This window comes from Eurosta solidaginis, chromosome 2 (genome assembly GCF_040869045.1).
Source record: "Eurosta solidaginis isolate ZX-2024a chromosome 2, ASM4086904v1, whole genome shotgun sequence".
Lineage (NCBI taxonomy): Eukaryota > Metazoa > Arthropoda > Insecta > Diptera > Tephritidae > Eurosta > Eurosta solidaginis.
The window spans coordinates 29270194-29284850 of NC_090320.1; the positions used below are offsets into that span (position 1 = coordinate 29270194).

Genomic DNA, 14657 nt, shown 5'->3' on the forward strand with positions numbered 1-14657 from the left:
ACTCATTATCTAATCAGAAAGCGTAACCAAATTGCATTGAGATGTAGAGAAATTCATAAAGGCTTACTGATGGTTTGGGGGGCGCAAACGCGACTTGAAAAAAAAAAGGGGAGGGAACACCAACGGGTTTCAATCTAAAAATTGATTACAGTTAAAACCCATACAATTAGACAAGCCCCTTTTTGAAATCCTATCATACAACCTAAGTACTCACTTCAAAACTAAAAATAACATAAAATACAATAACAAACGTGCATACTAGCTCACCTCTTACCACGAAAATATAATATATAAATAATATAAATCTAAGAAATTAGACGAATTATCTCATACCTTCAGTTGACCCAACTGCCGATTTTGCCGTACCGTATCCCGTAAGAAGGGATGGTGCCAGAGGCCCATCGGGCAATGATTGCCGTAACAGCAATAGTTGACAGGAGACTGAAACCCAGTCTACCAGAGAGGAACAAGCCAATGTAGATAATGTTCTTATCGGTATAGGCTGGAACAGCGATAGAAATGGGTTGGATGAGAAATTTTGGATTATTAGCTGAATCTAATATAGTTCACAGTCACGAAGACATCTTGATGAGGAACGCGAGCGAAACTGAAACATTCCCGGCACCAATGGCAATTACTTGGCTCACGGTTTTGTTTCGTGATTATGATTTCAACGCGCACAAGGTTAAATTTTAAAAATATATATACTTTTCTTTAAGTGGAATATGACAGATAAAATTATAGGTTTTGTTATAAAAACCGCCATTAACCAATTAAACTAAACGCCATAAACACAACTTAAAATCATGCAGTTTGCCTCTATCGCCCAAACCGTCTAATTACCACTTGCGTTCATTTGTTCGAATTAATTATTGAATCAATTAATCTGTCATATAACTCTGAACGCAGGGAGATTTTATATAATTCTGATGATTGATATTTTGTCTAGAGAGCCTGCAATTGAGCAACGCTTGCATGTCGCACTACATTTGCAATTTTTCTGTAAATTGGTCGTAAATGATCACGAGTGTAGTGTGAATACCATTGCATTGTTGATGTCCAGTGGTTGGTGTTAAAACCAGTTGGTAATTTTGAATTATCTTTCAGCAAATGTAAAGCTAAAAATAGGGATGCAGCGGCAGTCCCTGATGGCTTATATGATGCTAAATCGTACTCTATCGATGTTAATTCGAGGAAATATGGCCATTGCATGATGGTTATCTTCCACGTTGGCTGCTTTGGGAAAACGACTCAAGAAATGTATTGGCAATGGACGCGACACATTGCAGTCAAGCGTTTTGAATATTTTTAATTCCATTTGTATAATATGCTTAGCAGAATAGGTATTGTCGGCTATGTACACAAAACCTCAATTGATGGTGGCACTAATTCGTCATATTATGCTGCAAGGAATAGTGCAGTAACGCCAACTAATTGCAAATTCTTACGACGGGGACCTAGTCGACCTTGGTATAATTTGCTTTTAATCCAGTCTCTTGTCGTTTGTTTTCATTTGTTATTATTGTTTTACCAGGCAATGTTAAGGGTTGCCAGGCGACAACTACATATGCATCATTCAATGCTGAGGTTGCCGTCACAGCGAATTGTACTGGGTCGCGCTTCTGGCCGCATTCAACCATACCCATGACCAAATAGCACACGCAATGCTATGTATCATACACCATACCTACGCACTATCATCTCGTGGCTTGTTCTCATTCAGAGCGGTGTTTTTGGGGCTTCACGTATCGTGAGTTGCCTCGCCGCAAGGCTTTGGTGATGTTGGGAAGGCACGTCGTGCCACGCCTGAGAGCACCAATCCCACTCTTGCTCGATTAGTCGTTAAACTGAAATAAAAAAATAATAATAATAATAAACATCAATTAATTCTTTATTGGTTGGAAGATTATGACGGTAAAATAAGATATTTTTTGCGCACACATACCTTTGCGGTACAACTGACTACGAGTGAATATGCCAGCACGATCACCACGCATCCATCGCGAACGCTCGTAGCTTATGCAATTTCCAACAGCAACAGACCCAACATCTTAGTCCATGGGTTAGTCTCAGGATGGCAGCGTGCCAGTAGTCCAGAGCACCCTCCAAATACAAATGTTTGTCCATGGTGTACCGTAACACTTGTAAAAAAAAAAAAAAAAAATTGGTTTCATTCTTGTTAGCACATCGAGTCCAGCTGTGCGTTATGGGATCTTAACATTCAACATCACTCATAACGTTCGCCATTTTCAGTGGATTTTGAACGCTTTGCCCGTATAGCAAGATGTGATTAAGATGTCAAAGGTGTCGCTGTCGATACTGCGGATTTCGATAAGGGGACAAATCCCGCCATCACTAACAATTCGTGTTAAAATCATAGCTTACCGCGGACAGAATTAGGCGATGAGCTGGAAATAAAGAAGAGAGACGTATTAGTTTGTGGGGTACATCCCCTAAATTCAGGTCGTCAGTGTTGACATCTTTGAAACCGAAGGTTAAGTTACATCCAGCCATCGCCATTGTCTCTTTGGAAGGACCTTTGCAAAATAACCAAGAGTCGCTAGAAACAGATGAAATAAGAATAAGCACCAAAGGCCCTCGCAGCCAGCGTGCTAAAACTGTTGGGGTAATATTGAATAGTGCTCCCACAAATAATAAATTAATAAAAGAGATTGTGGCGCATAGAACATCATGGATCAGCGCTTTACTCAACATCAGATGCAAGCAAAATCCAGCCAAAGAAATCTGAAACAAAATAAGAAAAACAAGATTAGTAGAGCGGCGAAAATTAACCAAAAAGGACCATACTTACCAAACCACGTTATACGCTTTCGACTTGAAAATTCATTCAGAAAATGTACGTATCCACATTCCCATGAATGACATTTTCTTAATGAACAGCTCAAGGTTGCCACTCTACCACATTTTTAACTTAAGCCGGGAACGCAGTCCGCGCGATCCCATGAGAACACAATTCGGATCCGTGATATCCAACACACCCGAGTGTTTAGCACGCGAACAAAACCCAAAATGCATATACAAACGCGAAAATATAGACCGGAATAAAAAGGCGCTCTGGTTTATAATGGGTTTCCTTTTATCAAAAAAACCATGGAAAAAAAAAATAAAATAGTTATTCTCCTTAAATCACTTTCCATTATTATTTTCATTACGAAAAGTTAAGCTTTCGTCTGATCTCAAACTTAGTCTTCGACTGTTTCTTATACTATAACGAAATAACTTTCAAATTACATAAGACCGTGAAATTTCCAAGCTTTTTCAAGTTTTTTATTAGCTTAAAGTTATCTGTGGAAAGGCTAATTGGAGATTACGATACAATTTTCAAGATTAATAAAATAATTAAAGGAAAGTTCAGAAATTTTTATGAAATAGTAATTCAACAAATGAACTTTATGAAAAAAACCCACAAAAAAAAAAAAAAATTAAAACGTCCAAAAGTACTTATCAGAGTTCAGGTCGCGTCAGAACTCAAACGTGAACGTCCTCAAACACAACATCGACATGACCATTAGATATCGTTACGCTGCCAAATTGGCAGCACTGCACAGCTGTCTGACTCCAATGAGTGGAGGAGTTATCAGCTGACAGCTCTACAAAGTGCCACACTCGATAGTGTAGGCTATTCCCACCAGGGTTGTGTTGAAATCAACAAACACACCACAATTTGTGATTCTCACACAACATGGCCCGAATCAACACAAAGAGTGTTCCCCATTTTATCTGCACGACGTCATTTGACTAGTCATTTTACAGTCATTCATAGGTTATATTCATAGTCACATGTGCATGGGCGTGGGTAAGTTTTGTGACCAAATTTTTGTAGGGCAATTACAAGGAGCCGTGACAACACACTGGTTTACCGTGATATACCGTATATTACGGCGTATTGCCTGCTTTAGGCAAACACCAAAAAATATAGTTTGTCCTAAGTCTATTTTTAATAATACTTAATTTTACTATTGATTGTTTCAACATCAGAATTTCCATTCTGATGAAAAGATTTTCAAAATTAAAGATACGCTTAGGCGTATCTCAATGAAAGTTTACCAAACCACATAGTGGGTCCAACCACTATACGTCAATGTGTAGGCAGAATAACCTAATAAGATTATGCACCCCACATGTACCCCTTATCCCGAGTACGCCAACCAATAGGTCAGCCAGAATCGACCCCGGGTCTCCGGCAATTAGCCACCCAACCAACCTATGCAGCGATATTACTAAACGCTACCATTTCCAGACATGCCTGGATTTGCATTCAAACGCTCCAAGACCGAGGCACGCCCAAATGCGTTCATCATCGCTTGCCGTCTGAGCACCAAACCGCACGGAGTGCGATTGTGCCCAATTTACCGTGGTATGTCGACTGAGGAGCGACTACGTGCAACACTCATTCACCGCTATTGTCCCAACTGCCTATCCCCGTTCCACCGCCTGGAAATCTGCCCCAGCCAAGACCGATGCCGACGTTGCAGTGAACCACATCACACGACGCTACACATGGACGAGGATCAGCCGTCGCCACCTCAAAGCAAGCACAACGACGACGATGCGAGCTCGGACGGGGTCCTCTCCATCCATGTCACGGAGAAAACTAAATCATGGGCCCAGCAAGTCGAGGAAGAAGAGGAAGAAGAGAGGCTGGCCAATGCAGCAGAGGTAGCCCAATCGGGCAGCTTAGAAACGCCGCGATTCCGGCCCCCATTACGTCATGAGAGACCCGAGAACCGCTCGCCTATGCACGGCGCTTTCGCGCGCTTACAAATCGGGGATGGCGCGGAGACACGTCCTTTCCGCCCATCGCACCGCCCTACTGGCAACCAGCGTGGCGACGCGGAACCGCGTCCGTCCCGCTCGTCACGACAGTTCACTGGGAGGGCGGCCCCTAATAAGATGCGCAACAACCATCGAGCTCTCGTGAGGCAACAACAAACCCCCACGGGCTTCAGGAGTGGTAGACTCCGGGACAATTTAGCGGCACCGACGATAACTCGGGCATTGATCGCCATCGCGCCGACAGCCATAGTCCGAATTGAGGCAGGAGGCCGTTTACACCTGGTCCGCGCCCTGTTAGATGCCTGCGCTCCCACCAGCATTATCGATGCCAATCTGTGCAAGGATCTACACCTGGAGCGTAACAATACCGCACGTCTTTCGAGGTGCACCGTCGTTCTTCGAGGGAGGTATGGGGTAGCGGGAAAGATCACGACCCAAGCCACCGTAATAGCAAACTATGCCAGGTTAAACCCCACGGCAAATCTGGACCCGTCGGTAGCGGCCCCATTCCAGTTCATGAAGCTGGCCGATCCGACGTTTTACCGATCGTCGCCAGTGTTGCTCACTTTGGGCGCCGACGTCTACGCCAGTATTATGGTCGGCGGCACGCCCGCGTCGACTGTCGGCGGGCTCCTCACCCAAGCCACAATATTCGGCCTCGTCGTGTCCGGAGCCCACCCACTATAAAACCTTAAACTATACCACAGTTCAGCGAGGCTGCATTACTGCGAGCACGGATCTCCGCCGGAGATCGTACTTACGATCCAACGATACATACACATCATATTTTTAATTTATTTATTTTATCCTGCCTTGTGAAGGTTGCTGGCGTACTCACCAGTTTTTTCTTTGGTCTTTCGAGTTGCTCGCCGCAAGGGGGCCGGCATGTTTAGGCCACCAGCCTAAATATTCGCTACCACCCTAATGCACATTTTTTGGCAATATTATTATTTACCGGTAACGGCCCACCCCTGCCGAGCGCTAACTTCAAAGGGGAAAAACTCGACGAAAGTTAGCTATCGGCAGGTGGTGCGGACCTTTTTCGTTTTTAAATCTTTCTTTCTATTTTGGAACGTTCACGAGCCAGCAGCTATCTCACAGGTGAGTTATCATATTACGTATCTTTTCATAGTTTGTGCATATAATTTACGCTATAATCGCACTTTGCTATTGTGATTCTTTTTAATAATTGCGATTTTAACATTAGAATTTGCACTTGGCAATTGTCTGGCAATCAGCCACCAATATTTCTATTTTGAATTGTAATTTATCCAACAATTTGCGGTCGTCATATTATTAACATTTGCCGTGCACGAATGTGTAATTAACAACTTTAAGATCATTGAATTTTCGAATTGGTTTGTGAAGCAATTCCCTTTTTGATAATAAATAAAGCTGAGAATTTATATTGTTTATAACGTGAATACATTTGTCATTACTCGCTCTAATTCTTTTCTTTGCTTTCTTTTTATTTGCGACACACACGCCCGACTTCCCCGGGTCCACACTGCCCCGCAAACATATGTTTACACAGTTAATTTGTGCTATTGAACTGAGAAAGGCCATGTAATATTTTACAATAAGTAGAGACTTCTACATTTCAAAAAATAGGCACAACGTAAATATTTTGAAACATTTGGCTTTTTCAACAGTAAATTTCCATTTGATTTGTTTATATGTTTGCACAGTTAATTTGTGCTATTGAACTGAGAAAGGCCATGTGATATTTTACAATAAGTAGAGACTTCTACATTTCAGAAAATAGGCATAACGTAAATATTTTGAAACATTTGGCTTTTTCAACAGTAAATTTCCATTTGATTTGCTTATATGTTTGCACAGTTAATTTGTGCTATTGAACTGAGAAAGGCCATGTGATATTTTACAATAAGTAGAGACATTTCAGAAAATAGGCATAACGTAAATATTTTGAAACATTTGGCTTTTTCAACAGTAAATTTCCATTTGATTTGCTTATATGTTTGCAGAGTTAATTTGTGCTATTGAACTGAGAAATGCCATGTGATATTTTACAATAAGTAGAGACTTCTACATTTCAGAAAATAGGCATAACGTAAATATTTTGAAACATTTGGCTTTTTCAACAGTAAATTTCCATTGGATTTGTTTATATGTTTACACAGTTAATTTGTGCTATTGAACTGAGAAAGGCCATGTGATATTTTACAATAAGTAGAGACTTCTACATTTCAGGAAATAGGCACAACGTAAATATTTTGAAACATTTGGATTTTTCAACAGAAAATTTCCATTTGATTTGTTTATATGTTTACAGTTAATTTGTGCTATTGAACTGAGAAAGGCCATGTGATATTTTACAATAAGTAGAGACTTCTACATTTCAGAAAATAGGCATAACGTAAATATTTTGAAACATTTGGCTTTTTCAACAGTAAATTTCCATTTGATTTGCTTATATGTTTGCAGAGTTAATTTGTGCTATTGAACTGAGAAATGCCATGTGATATTTTACAATAAGTAGAGACTTCTACATTTCAGGAAATAGGCACAACGTAAATATTTTGAAACATTTGGCTTTTTCAACAGTAAATTTCCATTGGATTTGTTTATATGTTTACACAGTTAATTTGTGCTATTGAACTGAGAAAGGCCATGTGATATTTTACAATAAGTAGAGACTTCTACATTTCAGGAAATAGGCACAACGTAAATATTTTGAAACATTTGGATTTTTCAACAGAAAATTTCCATTTGATTTGTTTATATGTTTACAGTTAATTTGTGCTATTGAACTGAGAAAGGCCATGTGATATTTTACAATAAGTAGAGACCTCTGCATTTCAGGAAATAGACACAACGTGAATATTTTGAAACATTTGGCTTTTTCAACAGTAATTTTCCATTTGATTTGTTTATATATTTGCACAGTTAATTTGCGCTATTGAATTGAGAAAGGTTGATACTTGTACAGTAAGTAGAGACTTCTACATTTCAGGAAATAGACACAACGTGAATATTTTGAAACATTTGGCTTTTTCAACAGTAAATTTCCATTTGATTTGTTTATATGTTTGCACAGTTAATTTGTGCTATTGAACTGAGAAAGGCCATGTGATATTTTACAATAAGTAGAGACTTCTACATTTCAGGAAATAGGCACAACGTAAATATTTTGAAACATTTGGCTTTTTCAACAGTAAATTTCCATTGGATTTGTTTATATGTTTGCACAGCTAATTTGTGCTATTGAATTGAGAATGGCTAATATTTGTACAATAAGTAGAAAGTTCTACATTTCAGGAAATAGGCACAACGTAAATATTTTGAAACATTTGGCTTTTTCAACAGTAAATTTCCATTTGATTTGTTTATATATTTGCACAGTTAATTTGTGCTATTGAACTGAGAAAGGCCATGTGATATTTTACAATAAGTAGAAACTTCTACATTTCAGGAAATAGGCACAACGTAAATATTTTAAAACATTTGGCTTTTTCAACAGTAAATTTCCATTGGATTTGTTTATATGTTTACACAGTTAATTTGTGCTATTGAACTGAGAAAGGCCATGTAATATTTTACAATAAGTAGAGACTTCTACATTTCAGGAAATAGGCACAACGTAAATATTTTGAAACATTTGGCTTTTTCAACAGTAAATTTCCATTTGATTTGTTTATATGTTTGCACAGTTAATTTGTGCTATTGAACTGAGAAAGGCCATGTGATGTTTTACAATAAGTAGAGACTTCTACATTTCAGGAAATAGGCACAACGTAAATATTTTGAAACATTTGGCTTTTTCAACAGTAAATTTCCATTGGATTTGTTTATATGTTTACACAGTTAATTTGTGCTATTGAACTGAGAAAGGCCATGTAATATTTTACAATAAGTAGAGACTTCTACATTTCAGGAAATAGGCACAACGTAAATATTTCGAAACATTTGGCTTTTTCAACAGTAAATTTCCATTTGATTTGTTTATATGTTTGCACAGTTAATTTGTGCTATTGAACTGAGAAAGGCCATGTGATATTTTACAATAAGTAGAGACTTCTACATTTCAGGAAATAGGCACAACGTAAATTTTTTGAAACATTTGGCTTTTTCAACAGTAAATTTCCATTTGATTTGTTTATGTGTTTGCACAGTTAATTTGTATTATTGAACTGAGAAAGGCCATGTGATATTTTACAATAAGTAGAGACTTCTACATTTCAGGAAATAGGCACAACGTAAATATTTTGAAATATTTGGCTTTTTCAACAGTAATTTTCCATTTGATTTGTTTATATATTTGCACAGTTAATTTGCGCTTTTGAATTGAGAAATGTTGATACTTGTACAGTAAGTAGAGACTTCTACATTTCAGGAAATAGGCACAACGTAAATATTTTCAAACATTTGGCTTTTTCAACAGTAAATTTCCATTGGATTTGTTTATATGTTTACACAGTTAATTTGTGGTATTGAACTGAGAAAGGCCATGTAATATTTTACCATAAGTAGAGACTTCTACATTTCAGGAAATAGGCACAACGTAAATATTTTGAAACATTTGGCTTTTTCAACAGTAAATTTCCATTTGATTTGTTTATATGTTTGCACAGTTAATTTGTGCTATTGAACTGAGAAAGGCCATGTGATATTTTACAATAAGTAGAGACTTCTACATTTCAGGAAATAGGCACAACGTAAATATTTTAAAACATTTGGCTTTTTCAACAGTAAATTTCCATTTGATTTGTTTATATGTTTGCACAGTTAATTTGTGCTATTGAACTGAGAAAGGCCATGTGATATTTTACAATAAGTAGAGACTTCTACATTTCAGGAAATAGGCACAACGTAAATATTTTGAAACATTTGGCTTTTTCAACAGTAATTTTCCATTTGATTTGTTTATATATTTGCACAGTTAATTTGCGCTTTTGAATTGAGAAAGGTTGATACTTGTACAGTAAGTAGAGACTTCTACATTTCAGGAAATAGACACAACGTGAATATTTTGAAACATTTGGCTTTTTCAACAGTAAATTTCCATTTGATTTGTTTATATGTTTGCACAGTTAATTTGTGCTATTGAACTGAGAAAGGCCATGTGACATTTTACAATAAGTAGAAACTTCTACATTTCAGGAAATAGGCACAACGTAAATATTTTAAAACATTTGGCTTTTTCAACAGTAAATTTCCATTTGATTTGTTTATTTGTTTGCACAGTTAATTTGTGCTATTGAACTGAGAAAGGCCATGTGATATTTTACAATAAGTAGAGACTTCTACATTTCAGGAAATAGGCACAACGTAAATATTTTGAAACATTTGGCTTTTTCAACAGTAAATTTCCATTTGATTTGTTTATATATTTGCACAGTTAATTTGCGCTTTTGAATTGAGAAAGGTTGATACTTGTACAGTAAGTAGAGACTTCTACATTTCAGGAAATAGGCACAACGTAAATATTTTAAAACATTTGGCTTTTTCAACAGTAAATTTCCATTTGATTTGTTTATATGTTTGCACAGTTAATTTGTGCTATTGAACTGAGAAAGGCCATGTGATATTTTACAATAAGTAGAGACTTCTACATTTCAGGAAATAGGCACAACGTAAATATTTTGAAACATTTGGCTTTTTCAACAGTAATTTTCCATTTGATTTGTTTATATATTTGCACAGTTAATTTGCGCTTTTGAATTGAGAAAGGTTGATACTTGTACAGTAAGTAGAGACTTCTACATTTCAGGAAATAGACACAACGTGAATATTTTGAAACATTTGGCTTTTTCAACAGTAAATTTCCATTTGATTTGTTTATATGTTTGCACAGTTAATTTGTGCTATTGAACTGAGAAAGGCCATGTGATATTTTACAATAAGTAGAGACTTCTGCATTTCAGGAAATAGGCACAACGTAAATATTTTCAAACATTTGCCTTTTTCAACAGTAATTTTCCATTTGATTTGTTTATATATTTGCACAGTTAATTTGCGCTATTGAATTGAGAAAGTTTGATACTAGTACAGTAAGTAGAGACTTCTACATTTCAGGAAATAGGCACAACGTGAATATTTTGAAACATTTGTCTTTTTCAACAGTAATTTTCCATTTGATTTGTTTATATATTTGCACAGTTAATTTGCGCTATTGAATTGAGAAAGGTTGATACTTGTACTAGACACAACGTGGATATTTTGAAACATTTGGCTTTTTCAACAGTAAATTTCCATTTGATTTGTTTATATGTTTGCACAGTTAATTTGTGCTATTGAACTGAAAAAGGTCATGTGATATTTTACAATAAGTAGAGACTTCTACATTTCAGGAAATAGGCACAACGTAAATATTTTGAAACATTTGGCTTTTTCAACAGTAAATTTCCATTGGATTTGTTTATATGTTTACACAGTTAATTTGTGCTATTGAACTGAGAAAGGCCATGTAATATTTTACAATAAGTAGAGACTTCTGCATTTCAGGAAATAGGCACAACGTAAATATTTTGAAACATTTGGCTTTTTCAACAGTAAATTTCCATTGGATTTGTTTATATGTTTGCACAGTTAATTTGTGCTATTGAACTGAGAAAGGCCATGTGATGTTTTACAATAAGTAGAGACTTCTGCATTTCAGGAAATAGGCACAACGTAAATATTTTGAAACATTTGCCTTTTTCAACAGTAAATTTCCATTGGATTTGTTTATATGTTTGCACAGTTAATTTGTGCTATTGAACTGAGAAAAGCCATGTAATATTTTACAATAAGTAGAGACTTCTACATTTCAGGAAATAGGCACAACGTAAATATTTTGAAACATTTGGCTTTTTCAACAGTAAATTTCCATTGGATTTGTTTATATGTTTACACAGTTAATTTGTGCTATTGAACTGAGAAAGGCCATGTGATGTTTTACAATAAGTAGAGACTTCTAGATTTCAGGAAATAGGCACAACGTAAATATTTTGAAACATTTGGCTTTTTCAACAGTAAATTTCCATTGGATTTGTTTATATGTTTACACAGTTAATTTGTGCTATTGAACTGAGAAAGGCCATGTAATATTTTACAATAAGTAGAGACTTCTGCATTTCAGGAAATAGGCACAACGTAAATATTTTGAAACATTTGCCTTTTTCAACAGTAAATTTCCATTGGATTTGTTTATATGTTTGCACAGTTAATTTGTGCTATTGAACTGAGAAAGGCCATGTAATATTTTACAATAAGTAGAGACTTCTGCATTTCAGGAAATAGGCACAACGTAAATATTTTGAAACATTTGGCTTTTTCAACAGTAAATTTCCATTGGATTTGTTTATATGTTTGCACAGTTAATTTGTGCTATTGAACTGAGAAAGGCCATGTGATGTTTTACAATAAGTAGAGACTTCTAGATTTCAGGAAATAGGCACAACGTAAATATTTTGAAACATTTGGCTTTTTCAACAGTAAATTTCCATTGGATTTGTTTATATGTTTACACAGTTAATTTGTGCTATTGAACTGAGAAAGGCCATGTAATATTTTACAATAAGTAGAGACTTCTGCATTTCAGGAAATAGGCACAACGTAAATATTTTGAAACATTTGCCTTTTTCAACAGTAAATTTCCATTGGATTTGTTTATATGTTTGCACAGTTAATTTGTGCTATTGAACTGAGAAAGGCCATGTAATATTTTACAATAAGTAGAGACTTCTACATTTCAGGAAATAGGCACAACGTAAATATTTTGAAACATTTGGCTTTTTCAACAGTAAATTTCCATTGGATTTGTTTATATGTTTACACAGTTAATTTGTGCTATTGAACTGAGAAAGGCCATGTAATATTTTACAATAAGTAGAGACTTCTACATTTCAGGAAATAGGCACAACGTAAATATTTTGAAACATTTGGCTTTTTCAACAGTAAATTTCCATTGAATTTGTTTATATGTTTACACAGTTAATTTGTGCTATTGAACTGAGAAAGGCCATGTAATATTTTACAATAAGTAGAGACTTCTGCATTTCAGGAAATAGGCACAACGTAAATATTTTGAAACATTTGGCTTTTTCAACAGTAAATTTCCATTGGATTTGTTTATATGTTTGCACAGTTAATTTGTGCTATTGAACTGAGAAAGGCCATGTGATGTTTTACAATAAGTAGAGACTTCTACATTTCAGGAAATAGGCACAACGTAAATATTTTGAAACATTTGGCTTTTTCAACAGTAAATTTCCATTGGATTTGTTTATATGTTTACACAGTTAATTTGTGCTATTGAACTGAGAAAGGCCATGTAATATTTTACAATAAGTAGAGACTTCTGCATTTCAGGAAATAGGCACAACGTAAATATTTTGAAACATTTGGCTTTTTCAACAGTAAATTTCCATTGGATTTGTTTATATGTTTACACAGTTAATTTGTGCTATTGAACTGAGAAAGGCCATGTAATATTTTACAATAAGTAGAGACTTCTACATTTCAGGAAATAGGCACAACGTAAATATTTTGAAACATTTGGCTTTTTCAACAGTAAATTTCCATTGGATTTGTTTATATGTTTACACAGTTAATTTGTGCTATTGAACTGAGAAAGGCCATGTAATATTTTACAATAAGTAGAGACTTCTGCATTTCAGGAAATAGGCACAACGTAAATATTTTGAAACATTTGGCTTTTTCAACAGTAAATTTCCATTGGATTTGTTTATATGTTTGCACAGTTAATTTGTGCTATTGAACTGAGAAAGGCCATGTGATGTTTTACAATAAGTAGAGTTTTCTACATTTCAGGAAATAGGCACAACGTAAATATTTTGAAACATTTGGCTTTTTCAACAGTAAATTTCCATTGGATTTGTTTATATGTTTACACAGTTAATTTGTGCTATTGAACTGAGAAAGGCCATGTAATATTTTACAATAAGTAGAGACTTCTGCATTTCAGGAAATAGGCACAACGTAAATATTTTGAAACATTTGGCTTTTTCAACAGTAAATTTCCATTGGATTTGTTTATATGTTTGCACAGTTAATTTGTGCTATTGAACTGAGAAAGGCCATGTGATGTTTTACAATAAGTAGAGACTTGTACATTTCAGGAAATAGGCACAACGTAAATATTTTGAAACATTTGGCTTTTTCAACAGTAAATTTCCATTGGATTTGTTTATATGTTTACACAGTTAATTTGTGCTATTGAACTGAGAAAGGCCATGTAATATTTTACAATAAGTAGAGACTTCTGCATTTCAGGAAATAGGCACAACGTAAATATTTTGAAACATTTGGCTTTTTCAACAGTAAATTTCCATTGGATTTGTTTATATGTTTGCACAGTTAATTTGTGCTATTGAACTGAGAAAGGCCATGTGATGTTTTACAATAAGTAGAGACTTCTACATTTCAGGAAATAGGCACAACGTAAATATTTTGAAACATTTGGCTTTTTCAACAGTAAATTTCCATTGGATTTGTTTATATGTTTACACAGTTAATTTGTGCTATTGAACTGAGAAAGGCCATGTAATATTTTACAATAAGTAGAGACTTCTGCATTTCAGGAAATAGGCACAACGTAAATATTTTGAAACATTTGGCTTTTTCAACAGTAAATTTCCATTGGATTTGTTTATATGTTTACACAGTTAATTTGTGCTATTAAACTGAGAAAGGCCATGTGATGTTTTACAATAAGTAGAGACTTCTACATTTCAGGAAATAGGCACAACGTAAATATTTTGAAACATTTGGCTTTTTCAACAGTAAATTTCCATTGGATTTGTTTATATGTTTACACAGTTAATTTGTGCTATTGAACTGAGAAAGGCCATGTAATATTTTACAATAAGTAGAGACTTCTGCATTTCAGGAAA

At 35.4% G+C, this 14657-nt stretch overlaps 1 protein-coding gene across 7 annotated transcripts in view; it reads left to right on the plus strand.

Annotated features, from left to right (window-relative positions):
* Positions 1-14657, plus strand: part of LOC137239477 (ADAMTS-like protein 3) — a 1132820-nt gene that overhangs the window by 296847 nt on the left and 821316 nt on the right. The window lies entirely within an intron of this gene.